Source organism: Etheostoma spectabile, chromosome 9, assembly GCF_008692095.1.
Source record: "Etheostoma spectabile isolate EspeVRDwgs_2016 chromosome 9, UIUC_Espe_1.0, whole genome shotgun sequence".
NCBI classification, from domain to species: Eukaryota; Metazoa; Chordata; class Actinopteri; order Perciformes; family Percidae; genus Etheostoma; species Etheostoma spectabile.
In genome coordinates, this window is record NC_045741.1 from 21,649,012 (window position 1) to 21,649,219 (window position 208).

At 44.2% G+C, this 208-nt stretch overlaps 1 protein-coding gene across 1 annotated transcript in view; it reads right to left on the reverse strand.

Moving 5' to 3' along the window:
• LOC116696173 (voltage-dependent T-type calcium channel subunit alpha-1I) overlaps positions 1-208 on the reverse strand; it is a gene marked incomplete in the record, with an annotated part of 5,173 nt that overhangs the window by 1,695 nt on the left and 3,270 nt on the right.

Here is a 208-nt window from a genome sequence, read left to right on the forward strand (position 1 = left end):
TTGGCCACCTACATGTGACGGCAACACGTTCTCACTCCAGCTTGATCATTGGCTCTCAGAGTCACATACTGATACAAGTCTGGCACGTGGGACTGCTGGGATTGGTTGAAGTCGCTGGAAACTCCTGCTATTGGTAAATTTGCTAAAGCTTTGGGTATAATAAATATATAGAGCTTGTGTATCTGCATGTATGAGTGTGTACATACTG